The sequence below is a fragment of the Anabrus simplex genome, chromosome 1 (genome assembly GCF_040414725.1).
Source record: "Anabrus simplex isolate iqAnaSimp1 chromosome 1, ASM4041472v1, whole genome shotgun sequence".
In the NCBI taxonomy this organism is placed as follows: domain Eukaryota; kingdom Metazoa; phylum Arthropoda; class Insecta; order Orthoptera; family Tettigoniidae; genus Anabrus; species Anabrus simplex.
The window spans coordinates 1,588,608,950-1,588,623,423 of record NC_090265.1 but is presented as its reverse complement, the minus strand read 5'-3'; positions in this window follow the sequence as shown (position 1 = coordinate 1,588,623,423).

The window sequence follows — 14,474 nt, the reverse complement described above, 5'->3', positions numbered from 1 at the left end:
GCAGAGCTCCTGATCAGTTTAATTCGACTGCTCTACTCAAACCTCCCTCAGCTATGATAGATGCTCAGTCAGCACCTCTCGATAACTCCTGTGTTGAAGTTGGCGCCCATCAGTGATCTGCACTGCCACTTCGTCCTCGTCCTGGACACTATAACACGTAATTTGCATTGTGATGCCCTACAAGCATTGCCACAGTATATAATGATGATATCATGCTTGCAGCTACAACTAGGAAAGAGTTCCATGTACAGACATGGGCCGATCGCTGTTTGCAGTTATGGCTTCGTCAAAACACTGCGAAAACTGAGTTTGGAAACAAGTCCGGCTGATGGTTACATCCAAGTTAATGTTGTAGATCTCCACAAAACTATTTTGTTCAGTTACCTGGGATGGTACCTGCAGGGTGATGTTAGAGCGCGAGTAAGAGGAATGTGGTCAAAGTAGAGGGAAGTCACAGGTACTCTCTGTGACCGCAGAATGCCAATCCATCTGAAGTTGTACGTCCATTTGCGTTATATGGCATGGAATGCTGGCCCACGACCAAAACTAACAAAAGTCGACTTCATGCAATGGAAATACGCATTGTTCGCTGGACAATGGTTGTCCCCCTCTAGGACGACATCCGAAATTACATTCACAGACAGCAGTTTGATATCGCCCTAATTCAAAGTAAAATTCTTAAACTATCAATACATTGATGGCGGTTTATATAACCTCTCTGTCCTTCATGGAAAGAAAGTACTTTGTATCGATTAATATGGAGGTTTTGCTTGCTTCCAAACCGTTCAGTATGTTTTGTTTTTGTTCTTTTGCTAGGAATGCAGACCATCACACCTTGACGTTGGTAAAGTACTGATTTGGCAAAGGCTATAGTTCAAAAGCATTCCAGGAAGGTTTCTGTTCTTCAATTCATTGAAAACGTTCGACAACATAAAATGCTTTGGCCTACTTTAAATCATTAGGCGCGTCTTTATTTCAGAAGTGAAGTAGATATCTCAGTTTATTTTGGCCAAAATATGGAATTTTATCCTTTTCGATTCGTCCCATACAATTGAAGTCAAGACCTTGGTGAGGAAAACCGGAAGGTGGCAAAGAAAAATGATGGTGGATTGAATACATTACATAACAGATTGCAAGAACTGTCAAGAACTAAAGCAAAAAGCGGGAAGAAGTTTTTTTTGCTAGTGGCTTTACGTCGCACCACTCAGATAGGTCTTATGGCGACGATGGGAGAGGAATTGCCTAGGAGTTGGAAAAAAGCGGCCGTGGCCTTAATTGAGGTACAGCCAAAGCAATTGCCTGGTGTGGAAATGGGAAACCACGGAAAACCATCTTCAGGGCTGCCGACAGTGGGATTCGAACCCATTATCTCTCGGATGCAAGCTCACAGCCGCGCCTCTATCCGCACGGCCAACTCGCCCGGTAGCGGAAAGAAGAGAAACATGGTTGCATCGATAAGGGATGCTAATTAGAAGATGAAGATGATGATACAACAGATGATCAAGAAATGTAGAAAATAAATCATACTTGAAGGAGTGGAAATTATTAATTTAAGATCTATTTATCTTAGTCTACATAGGATATGGAGAGATTATAGGTTAGTATGGGCATTTCTTTTTGCTAAGCGTTTAATATCGCATATTGGTTTTCGAGGACGATGGAAGGTCTCGGCCGTCTTAATGGGAAGTCAGATAGATAGTCTTCGAGAGACAGCAATTATCATTTTATCTGCACTGACTAACGTTGTTGAAATAAATAAATTTGATAATTAAACGTATGGAAATAGTGGATCGGTTCCCAATAAGATCTTATAAATTGTAAGAAACAGAAAAAAATTATGACAAGTTTCATTTTGCTTGAAAATAACAAGTAAGAACATCGCTTATTCCATTTATTTCCTCAAACGGTACATACGAATGGTGTTTTCTAAATTCATTTTGTGAGAAGGAAGGCCAAATTATGGAGGGGCCGGGAATAATGCTTTCGAGAGAGAATAATCGCGGCGCAGGGGTGACAATGTGGACGCGTCCAGGAGCGAGCAAAACAACAGCTCCAGTGAAATGCTGAGACTCGCGATAAGGTAGCCCATAGAAGAAGCTGGAAGCTTAATAACAATGGATATAGCGCCCAGAATGATCTGAAAGCGGGAACTACTAGAATCTTCTAAGCGCCTTTCCAAAGTGCGCAACGGGCGCATGCCAGTCAGTCTCAAATTAGTCAGTCGTATGTGCGACGATCGCGGACGAAAGTAAGCAGTAGCCTACGAGACGGTCGCGAGTCCGACAGCCGGCTACGCGGAGTTCAACGAGGCTTGCTAGTGACGAGCTGTTCAGGAACGACACTGAGCTGTGAGAAGTCATGTGGAAAACTGGAGTTTGACGCTAAGGTATAATGAGTTTTATGATCGTGTGAGAGAAACTGTGTCGACTGGAGAACTCAAACGTCAGTGAACTTATGATTAACTCTTGATAGTAGTTCAGTAAGTGTAGTCGATAATAAAACACGTTGTGTGGCGGTTTGAGAGTTAAGGATCGTTACAACTCACCACAGTATATCATAGATTTCCATTCCAGTTCGGGACTTTCTGTCTGCATATCCATTAATGTTGCCGTTATCAGAAATGTTTGGTTCACCGAATTTCAATTTCTATTATTAAACAATGTGTTACGAGAAAGTGTCACAAAGTTCAAAATGTTTGTACAAGAACGAATTCTGAAATGTGGCAAAATCGAATGTTTGTCACCATGGCATTCTCGCAGAAAAATAGTCTGAAATAGTGGCTACGTGTTCTTTGGGAGGGTGTTTAGAAACCAATGTAAGTTTTCTATTTTCTCAAATATTTAGATTTAAGAAAATATATAAATCACTTCATGTAATATCAAAGAAGGATCCTACATAACAACTTGAGAAAGGAAAACAGCTTTGGATACAAAATATTAATTTTTATTCACAGAAAAAGGATATTATTGAACATTATTTGAATCACAGTCTCTGAACTTAATTAAACAACATATTACAAAACATATCAAGCATAAGTAGCTGAATTTTAAACTACTGACAGTTGAAAACTTCAAAATCTATCGAAGAAAATACTTAACATTTAGGATATACAGTATGTAGAAATCTTTATACTATACATAATATTTATTTAATTACAGAAGAAGAAGCAATATAGATACAACAATATTCGTAGACCAAAACTTGATCCATGATTCGAGGTCTCAATGTGGTTTTCTTCTTTGACCAGTTGCTCATCAAGACATTTTACATTTTCAAGAAAATATAACGTCCCAACTGAAAGTTTTCAGGACGCCAGGACTAATCGGGATAACTGTAACCTTTGTTGGCCCATACCTAAATGAAGTCCCCTTACTGCACTAATCAGCTTCTCTCCTTCTTTTAATAGGCTACTATTCCAAGATGCCACAACACTTGTGATAGTAATGTCTCCTTGTTGTCCTGTTGCATTTAACATTATCTATACTAATAAATGATACCATAGCTTACCTGTGTCTCATTTCTAAAGGTAACTGCAGTTATCAGACACAGTATTTTAAGTTACCAGGACATACTGATCTTCCTTTTCCATTTACTAAGATATTTTAAGTGTTGAATACATTTGAATAAGCACCTGATTTTTAATTGTATACCTATATACATTTCATTTCAGTCTAGTTTTTGGAAAGCTAGAAAACCTTGTCAATCAATACATTCCATCCAGGCCTCTTACTACCTCAAGGCCTAGCTCATGTCATTAATTCAGTTTGACTGGCCTTCTTTGCCGAAATTGCGAGGCCTAGAGAGTCTTTAATTTTCTCACCTTGTATAGCCCTTCACTTTTTTTAGCCGAAACTTCCGTTCTTTGAGGGGTCGAAACCCATTCTCAGTGTTGACGCTGAATCTTAACTCTGAATCTTAAACTCTTAAATAATTAATTTGATGGACAGAGTGGCTCAGGCATTATACCTCAATTCAGCGAACACAGTCGCAAGCATTTTTAGTTTTCATATGTAATGACCACTGTAACGAAATGGACCTCGGGTTCGAGCCTTGAGAGTGTACATCTTTCTTAACTCCATTCCATTTGATAGTTGGTGTTTTAGAATTAGTATTACTTTAACAGACCAGGACTCAAATTTTTTTATGTCTAAATTAAGTTGAAATACATAGGACTTACAGGGTGTTCGTTGAATAGCAATTCGACCAACTTCCCTCATGGAGGAAATGAAGAATGAGAGGTCATCTCTCTCTTCCCAGTGAAGATCACACTACCAAAGGTGTAACCTTCCTTCCGGGCGTGATCTAGTCAATGAAGTGCGGCTGAAATAACTTTTTTTCTTTTGCTAGGGGCTTTACGTCGCACCGATACAGATAGGTCTTATGGCGACGATGGGATAGGAAAGGCTTAGGAGTTGGAAGGAAGCGGCCGTGGCCTTAATTAAGGTACAGGCCAAGCATTTGCCTGGTATGAAAATGGGAAACCACGGAAAACCATTTTCAGGGTGGCCGATAGTGGGATTCGAACCTACTATCTCCCGGATGCAAGCTCACAGCCGCGCGCCTCTACGCATACAGCCAACTCGCCCGGTACCTTTTGTTTTAACGTAGTATATTTAATATTATAAGAATGATGCATATATTAAAGTGAAGGATTTGAAATGGCACTTGTTTTAAAACTGTGTTAATGATATTGTTTTTTATGTTCTATTAACTACTTTTATTGTTTTCCGAGTTCAAAGTACTGGAAAGTTCCTCCGGCAGGAGTTCTATTGCGTGCCGGTAAATATACAGTCACGATGATGGTGTATTTGAGTGCCTTCAAATACCATCGATCTCTACATATCGACATCAGAAAGCCAACTATCTACTGCCTGAGCCACTCTGTCCATCAAATTATTATTTAGTTAAAACAATTCCAGGAAATAATACAGAAAAATCTTTCGTAGGGAATATCTTGGAACCACTGTGCCTGCCTCTTGTATAATATTTTAAGATTTAATGAATCCCCATTAATTAAACTGCGAGAAATATATTCGTTTGGGAACATGATGTACCATCGAGAGAGGTCAGCCTTAAAAGAAGGAAATACTGAAAACAAGTTTTTATCTTGAAAAAAATCCCCGTGAAGTACTCAGCCAGTCCAAATTTCTAAAACAATCACACCGAGAGTAGCAATGCACAGTATATGTGAGTCCATCACCATGGTGAGTCTGGCAACATAAATTTAGTGTACTTTATTTCCAAAATAAATTGAATTTGAACTGATTTTGTCATATTTGGTTAAATGCTAAAGGAACGTGATTTCAACATAATCTAATGAGACGGATATAATTGTTTACTAGAGGAGCCGTGCTGCCCCTCAGCACTCGTTATAAATAGGTCAAATAACTCGTCTTGATATGCCTGACATAGTTGTATTGTTTTAGCTGCCATTTCCAATGGTTTTATGAATATTTAATAAGAAGCGCGCTATGGTATGGCACAGTTCGTAGTCAGAATTCATACATTCTGTTGTCATCATCTCGTCTGTTTGATAAACATATATATCTAGCAGTGTTGCCAACCCATAAATCTTTTCTCCGCTAAATTTTCGATGAAAATCCGCTAAATTCCGCTAAATTTCGAACTGAAGCAAAATGGCATATACCAGCTGTTTTAATAAAAGAGATGAACTCCTGTTCTGAAACTGCCGAGTGTTGAGTTAATCATAATCTCCTCCGCGCACTATAAGCCTATGCTCTGAAGCAGATGTGCTGAGTTGAGGTCCTGTGGTTTCATATGAAGCCACATGGTACTATTCTTTTTCAAAGAATATGCTTGCAGTTCACAGCAGCAAAGACCATACGCAAATTTTCAAATCTATTTCGAAAGTTATTTTCACCTTCATTACTGTTTTCATTGCTTTCGATAAGTCAAACAATTTCGCATTTATATTCCACTGCAATAGATGCACCGTCCGTATTTGAGACCACTGGGAAGCTCAACCAACTAGTATTTTAAAGTTTAATTATTTAACCACTCTTTAAGAAATATCTGACTACTTTTTAACCTTTTCTTTCGACATATTAATGAACCATATAGAACCTGATGTCAAAAGGAACACGTTATCAAACACGACACTACCTGGCTCATCAAGAGTATAGTAACGATTGTAACAAATACTGACCGAGGCTGTGGGCTAGAGCTGGTCTAGAAAACGAGTGGTAGTATGCAGCAAAGTTCAATACAACCGGAGTAAATACACTATTATGCCGTACTAAGTTCTATATTATTATTTTTCTGCCGGTGATGAAAGGTGATATTGTTACCGCTGAAAATCGCTAAAAGAAGTTCGAAAATCCGTCAAAAAATCCGCTGTCCGCTAAATGGAAAATTTATCCGATGTTACATTTTAAAATCCGCCAAATTTGTCGGAAAATCCGCTGAGTTGGCAACACTGATATCTAGCTATTCGCTTCTTTATCCTGCTGTTCTTGATGTAAAGCTTGGCATTGTGTCGAAGAAGGCAATGGTATTTTTAATCGCAGTTCTGTATAGAACGATTGTCTTGTGAGCTCATACGTTAGTCTCGAAGGAGGGTTTTTTGCCAGGCAGAGAACTTTTATAAGGATACAAGGCCTTCGCTCTTTCTGGTGTAGCTAGGTTATTCTTTGATAGGTGTTACAAGATAATTTCTAAGGCGTATGTCATGATGGGGTCTGTTTGTACGTAGGCCTAGACTTTTTTCTCTTAGCCGCATGTAAGTTACTAGGAACACTCTGCCATCTGTTGAATATTTTTGCAAGCTTGGAAACTGTAATGTGAAAATGGGAACTAATATTTACTGGACATAACTGAATTATTACATCAAAGCATCTAAGAGTATTTATTTATTCATCTGTCATTTCGACTTGTGTATCCAGCCGTTATCTGTATTATCGGCCATTGTTGGAACTGTTTCCTAACTGTGGAAGTTACCAGACCAATTTAATTCAAGTTATTTATCCATTATTGTCAGGCATTTGACTGGACGATCTGATGCGCTGAATTATCATTTTGTAACTTATGCGCACCTTCGCGGTGCACGCATTGAATTATGGGACTGGCTACTCGCCTAGCTCGGTGTGAGCTCAGTAGTCTGCAGTAGTCTGCTTGCCGCGACTCTTCAAGATGGCTGTGTTGTGTGAAGCTCCCAAGCGGACGGCTTGGCAAGAAGGGAAAGCAATTACTATGGAGCCGGACTCCGGCGGATAAACCATAATGTTAGGGCTAGGCCCTGTTATTTTTTGAAAGTTATCCAGTGTGCTCCAACCTTAATATTTTCTTAATGTAAGATGTAAACTTGGTGCAGTGAGTTAACCGTTATCGGTATGAAAAGTTTCTAGTGTCTCGTAAGTTGGATAGCTTAACTCCAAGTAAGTACTGAAAATTATAATTTATTGGAGGGATCCCGTTCGTTCAGGCACTAGTGTGAGTAATTTCATCGTGGACATGAGCAACATTATAAACGACAATTTTGGTATAGTGCAACCTTGTAAGCAAAATTTGATATCTATTTGTACTGAATCCGTTGGAAAAAGAAAATTTAATGTAATGTAGGGAGCTCGGGATCGCTAGTTATGCATCTATGAGGTGATATTTTGTGTAAGTGATTTTATCTTACGTTTTTGTCGGTGTGCATTTTTGCCAACTGTTTTTCTTGATGTTCATAATGATGATGTATCTTATTATTATTATTATTATTATTATTATTATTATTATTATTATTATTATTATTATTATTATTATTACTTTTATTTTTTTTGTAATTCATTTCGGTGCGTGTTTTCTCCCTTAATTTTTTACTGGTTGGTGGTTTTTGCTGTCTGATTTTGTCCTATTGCCTTCGTGGCTGGTTATCTGTACGTGATTATTATCGCATTGTTACGGGCCTTAATTAATGACACCTCATATTCGCATCGTAGCGCATTCCACGGCCCCCTCTGTTCTAAAGTATGTAAACCGCTGGTGAATTGATTAAGTAAGGCTAATGTAAACTGGTACTATCACCTCTTGGATAAATAATAATAATTATTAATATTATTTTAATAACTTAAAATCTTAAAATTGAAATTTGCTGGTCAAAATTAAGTTTAATAATGGGAGTTTTCTTTCGTTGTCTTATTATCTTTTCTCCTATTGTTTGTGTTCCTTGCTTTTGTCTTTATTACGTCATGTCATCCCTTCTTATCTAATCTGAAGATACGTTAATATTTTGGGTGGCTTTGATGATTATTATGGGATCTTGGCTTCGCGTCGGTAACGGGTAGCTCCTGTTGGGTGTTTCAGTGTTCTTTATTATTTTTATGAGCGCACCGTTAATTGTAAATTTCCTTTAATATACTTCATTTTGTTGGGGTTGCTGGGCGCTATTATTTTATTGTGTTTTTATCTAGCTCGTTTCTTTGGAGTAATGTTTATTCGCGGTTGGAGCCACTAAATTTTCTTCTTTTTCGTGTGTCCTAGTGTGCGTCTTGTAATTTAGTATTTTAGTAGTGTAGCAAATTTCAATTTTAAAGTGATTTTATATCGCGGGCCCGCATATCGGTTGCAACCAATTTTTTAAATAATATTATTTTCTGCATGTAAGGTAATGAGTTATTAATGAATTTTCAACCCTTAATTTCGGCGGAAGCCTATGTCAATGTGAGCTTCATTTCTCCTTAATTTCTACTTTATTTTAAAATACTGTTTTCCTCATCTAGTTTGATTGCATTTTTAAATTTTAGAAAAAGAAATATATATATATTTTTTTATTGTTCTTATTTTATACCATTTTCAAATTACATTTGCTTAGTAAATTTTCTTCATTTCAAATTTATCTGGTGTGTCATTTAGTAGCTAGCAATATTTACCTGGCAAACTGTCAAAGTTATGTAAGACCCTGGCCTTTTTATTCTCCCTTTAGCCCTCCACGCTTCATATTTTATGCTACTGCCTTTCGGTAAGTATTGTGCTTGTTTTCTTCTTGATGTTTGTGCTTTTCTTTTGAATGTTTGGTTTACTAATTGGTAAGGTTGCAGAAACGTTAGAGTATCACAGAGTATCTAGCAGGGAATAGTATTCTTCCGCGATCAGAGTAAGTGTGTACTCTCTGGCTTGACAGGCAATAATCTAATATGGCAATGCCATATATGTCATACGTATCAGAATATTAATGAAAGTGTTTGTCGCTTAGTAACCTGCTAAGTACAGAATGTATTGCGGGTTAGGGTAAACCTTCGCCTGCAATTATTGGAGTGATAATTTAATGATTTGATTTTATGATTACTCAAAGTTGGCTGAACTTACAGACCTATCAATGTCTCACGATTCACGGGCAGATAATTCCGGATAGAATAAAACAGAAATGAAACTAATCGGTCCAGTACACCGGCAGGACGGATTTTCCAAAGATATGTTTAGTAATCTGTTTTAATATATAGATTGTTGTGGACTTAATCCTTAAATATGTCACGAAAACTCCCCAGCATACGATTCCTCTGCAGTTTCACGCCCATAAGTACAAGAGTGAACCGACGGTAAATGCATAGCCGTGGAGAGCTGTTCAAGTAACTCCCTGTTTTATCAGTTTCAGTTTTCCCAACCTCCTCCTATTACGAGGTATTGTTAAGATAAACTGTCTCAAATGGATGGAAATAATAATATGATGTATTATTATTAACTTTCGATGAATGAATCTCAGGAGTTAAGTAATATTAACAACACACTTGCCCCGATAACTACAAACAAGATGTAAAATAAGTCGCCTTCGGGTTTGATAGGTAAACTGTATGGGGTACCGGTAACAATCAACCTTGAGACAATGATAGATATTGCTGTACTTTTACAACCATCAACTTTGTTAAAAATTGCTCAGTACTTCGATAGCAGGAAGCTGATGTAGGACATCAGTTTCATGGGGAAAAAAAAGATGAAAGTCCTCAATCAATCAATCAATCAATCAATCAATCAATCAATCAATCAATCAATCAATCAATCAATCAATCAATCAATCAATCAATCAATCAATCAATCAATCAATCAATCAATCAATCAATCAATCAATCACTACTGATCTGCATTTAGGGCAGTCGCCCAGGTGGCAGATTCCCTATCTGTTGTTTTCCTAGCCTTTTCTTAAATGATTGCAAAGAAATTGGAAATTTATTGAACATCTCCCTTGGTAAGTTATTCCAATCCCTAATTCCCCTTCCTATAAACGAATATTTGCCCCAATTTGTCCTCTTGTCCTCTATTACTATTGCCGCACAGTGTCGAAGTTGGACGTGAAAGCCAGAAAACTTGCTGTTCTACAGACTTTAAATCTGTCTCCATAAGCTATCGGTGCATAGTTTTATATCATTGCATCAGAGTTGACCAAATCACCTCAGAACGGAAATATGAAAGAAAGGATTCAGTTAAGTGGAAATCATACGAACGTCATGCGGAACGCCACGCTTGTTTGAACGCCATGACTCTTGATGAAGAAATCGAGGCGTTAAATTTAATTTCAATGTCATCGTGAAACGCTGGGGTTTAGTTTGCTCCTCCTTGAAATGGATTCGTTTCAAAAAATCTCTCTGGTTTCTATTTCTAGGTTAAACACTTGGAAGATGTGCTATATTTATTCACCTTTGATATTAATTGATTATCGATTATTGTGTGATCGTATCGTATAGAATATAAGAATATTTTGCTCGGATGGTTCTATTATACCTATGGTTCTACTCATCCCTTCTACAGAGCCCTGGTATCTGTACGCTTTTGACAAGACTGTCTTACAACTAGAATTACTGTGGAAATCTTATCAAAGTAAATAATCTCAAATCCATTTCATCTAGATGAAACTTGACAATGTCTTAGTCTTTTCTTTGTCGCAAGGACATAAAGAGGAACTTGCCATTCATTTAAAATCAGACTCATTCAAATGCAAAACTTTCGATGTAATGACAGTTTGGTAGGTTGCCAAATGGCATAAAAGTTTATGTTAACTGGAGTATCCCAGTCAGTCAAGGGTACACGCCAAATGTGTCCCGTTTGAGTTTATGAACTACTGTAAGATTTACCTACGAGAGAACTTTGCAACGAAACTATTAGGATTTTCGTGACAGGAGTATACAGGCAATGAGTAATGGAACATGTGAAAGCAATAAAAATGTTATCCATTTAGATCAGGGCCTCTCAAACGCCCAAAATCTCACGCGTGCAAATCGAGGTGCAAGAGCTCTGTGCACTGTGCATCGTCCCCGCTCGGCTCGACTCGGACCAACGCTTCGTCTCTGGGCTACTCGGCTAAGCTCGCCTAAGCTCGGCTCTTTTCGGCGCAACTCAGCTCGCTACGTAGCAAGTGCGGAAGAGGGAGACAGGGGGAGCGAGCGAGATAGGCGTGAGGAAAGAGAGAGTAAGCGCTATTGCTCCAAATCGAGGAGTGGGGGGTCTGCACTCTGGTCAACCAAGCGAAGTCGTCTTTTGCACCGTGCACAGTGCATGCACCAGGCGCATGCACTCTGAGAGGCCCTGATTTAGATTATTGATAAATGAACGGTCACTTCTGGAAAATGAGAATATGAATGGTTTACCAGCCACATATTTGTGACCTCTGGGACTAAAGAAGAGGCCATTGTGAATGTCAATCAGCTTTCACGGATACTGATAGCAGAGCAGACCAGAAGCTATGTGCAAATTGGTCAACAGTTAACAAATCCGAAGTCTGGGATTTAATATCGATCTTTCCAGTTACGAGGCTAACAGCTTATCCGCTGCCCGAATGTGCATTCAAGTTCTAAGGCCTCCGATTTTTTTTCTAACTAACTACTCACCCGAAAACGATGAAACTGGCGTTACTTCTCGCCGTAATCGCCCTGCAGACGTACACATTTTTCACAACGTGGACGCCATGATTCCATGGCAGCGGCGAAGGCTTCTTTAGGAGTCTGTTTTGACCACTGGAAAATCGCTGAGGCAATAGCAGCACGGCTGGTGAATGTGCGGCCACGGAGAGTGTCTTTCATTGTTGGAAAAAGCCAAAAGTCACTAGGAGCCAGGTCAGGTGAGTAGGGAGCATGAGGAATCACTTCAAAGTTGTTTTCACGAAGAAACGTCTGCGTAACGTCCGTCAGCATTCGTGGCACCCACCTGGATGACACTTTTCGCATTTTCAGGTCGTCATGCAGGATTGTGTGCACAGAACCCACGGAAATGCCAACACTGGAGGCGATCTGTTCAACAGTCATTCGGCGATCCCCCAAAACAATTCTCTCCACTTTCTCGATCATGTCGTCAGACCGGCTTGTGCGAGCCCGAGGTTGTTTCGGCTTGTTGTCACACGATGTTCTGCCTTCATTAGTCGCACCCAGAACGCACCTTCGACACATTCATAACTCCATCACCACATGTCTCCTTCAACTGTCGATGAATTTCAATTGGTGTCACACCACGCAAATTCAAAAAACGAATGATTGCACGCTGTTCAAGTAAGGAAAACGTCGCCATTTTAAGTATCTGAAACAGTTCTCATTCTCGCGGCTGGCGCTAAAATTCCATCTGTCGTATAGTGCTGCCATCTCTGTGACGTTTTGACAACGAACGCGGGCTCATTTTAAAACAATGCACATGTTTCTATTTCTTTCCAGTCTGGAGAAAAAAAATCGGAGGCCTTAGAACTTGAATGCACATCGTAGTATACAGCACACGCATTTTTGAGAAAAGATTAACTACGTTTCATTTCACAATACAAATGTTTTAAAATACTAACTTGTTAAGAACTTGAACCCGAATTCCTCTCGTTGCTAGTCAGATACTATTCCTTGTATATAAATGAGGCAAGCGCAATGAATGCCAACAGGGCGAGCTTTAAACCAACAATTAAGAAGTTATATAAATGGAATGCTAATACATGGCAAAGGAGAAACTCGGTGCAACTGACGGAAGTTCGCCAGCTATTATCAGAAGCGTAAATTGCATAAATTCGTACGAGAATATTTAAAGTATATATCAATTTATAAATTCATAAATGTACTAATGTAAGAAGAAGACTTCGTCGGAACTCGGAACCGACGTACTTCATTTGCTATCAGGCTTACGAGCAAATTCGGAGTATTTTTAGTATTGAAATCCGTAGGAACTCCTACCAGGATGAATTATCATTTGTGTCTTTTCTCGAAACATTAACTAATTCGGAAATAAAACTACAACTTTACGCCAAATATGTAGCATACAAACCAGTTCTCGTAAATACCCAGTTACCTAATTATTATCTGTAATGGTTTTGGGGGAGTCAACTTATTGTAAATGCATACAGTCGGGGTGTAATAAGAAAGCCCACTTTTTGTGTCAAACTGACCTTGCTCGTCTAAAGAGTTCTGTTATTGTGAGTCACTGCCATGATATTCGGACTCTGACGCCACTACAGTGCATTAGGTGAGTTACTTTAGATTAAGATGTCCGGCAGTCCTCCTTGTACATTTCCCTGGAATACCGATAGACTTCATCAAGCCTTTTACGGCCAGCGTTACGATGTTAATAGAAGTTTTCCTGAGTGGTAGGCCTTGCTCCAGTTTGGTTTATAGCTCCCAGTATTCCACCGAATATTTCACCCTGTCTATGGTTCACTGTCATCAAAACATAATATTGGACTGAAGCTATGTTTTCCTAATACTATTTGTTTCGACCCTTGCTAAGCTGGGAACTGATACCTGTGGTGGATTTAGCTCCTCTACCAATAGTGCGTAGTGTCCTTATCTGTTTGTATACAAGTGTAGATCTTCTGGATTTAAGGTGCTTGAACCTGAACAGTGTTCTATTCGAAAGTGAGATTGCTTGGATGATGTTTATTTTGTTTTGCTTTTAGATGGGATATTTCTTGCAGGAAACATAATTGTTAAGCATTCTTTCAGACAGGTGGTATTGAGTGCATCCGATATGGTCAGAATTAGATTCTAGGAACGCGAGTTTCATATCGACTACGGGAAGTAAACGTGCCATTAGTTCAAAAGCATGGAGGTCATCGAGCATCTTCCCACATGCTGTACTGTAGGTTCTTGATAGCAGTTCTAGTGCGTGGCGATACTGATTATGTTCTAGGAGTGGAGGAGGTACACCAAGCAGTTCATATCTGGAGCGAGAGGAACAGAGGATTGCGTTCAGGGTACTGACAAACGGCCACGACTAGGTGAGCGGAATTGGAAAGGAAGGGCTTGTGAGTTGTTTGCTGTGTGTGCGATTGCTTTCAGACAACCAGGAAACAATACAGTATTATTGCTTTTGTCGCTTGATCCCAACGTATCTTGAATTCAGAGTGACAGCGGGAACCGCTATATCTGTTGCTGTGGGTAGGTTCCGTGCGTAAGGCCACAAGGTAACTCAACTAAAGGCAATTTAATTAGTTTACGTTTGTATGGGGCTGCACAGAGAACACCTCATCACAGACAAGAGATGGGTCGCGCTAGCTCTTTCGATCTTGCTCCCAACTGAGA